We start from the raw sequence: 323 nt of genomic DNA on the forward strand, positions 1-323 counted from the left end.
GGTACCTTTCCCTCCCTGCTTATAGCTTTGAGAGTCGGGTACATTTGGTTTCTACTCCTATTCTACCGAATAGGTTTTATATCTCTTTCCACTTGGAGGAGACTTTCCATTTACTTTTGAAATCTCTAAACATGTTCCTCTTAAAAACTTTATAACAATCTTTGAGTTATTTGCTACTTTTCCAAATGCTGTCTCCTTAATATTCTTGAAACCAATTGTAAGATGAGTTTTGTAGTTAAATAAACATCAAGACTTAATGCTTGGCCTGATCAATATCCATAGGTGGGTTGGCAGGTCGAACTTAACACTGTTTAGTATTAAAA

This window comes from Limulus polyphemus, unplaced genomic scaffold (genome assembly GCF_000517525.1).
Source record: "Limulus polyphemus unplaced genomic scaffold, Limulus_polyphemus-2.1.2 Scaffold2759, whole genome shotgun sequence".
In the NCBI taxonomy this organism is placed as follows: domain Eukaryota; kingdom Metazoa; phylum Arthropoda; class Merostomata; order Xiphosura; family Limulidae; genus Limulus; species Limulus polyphemus.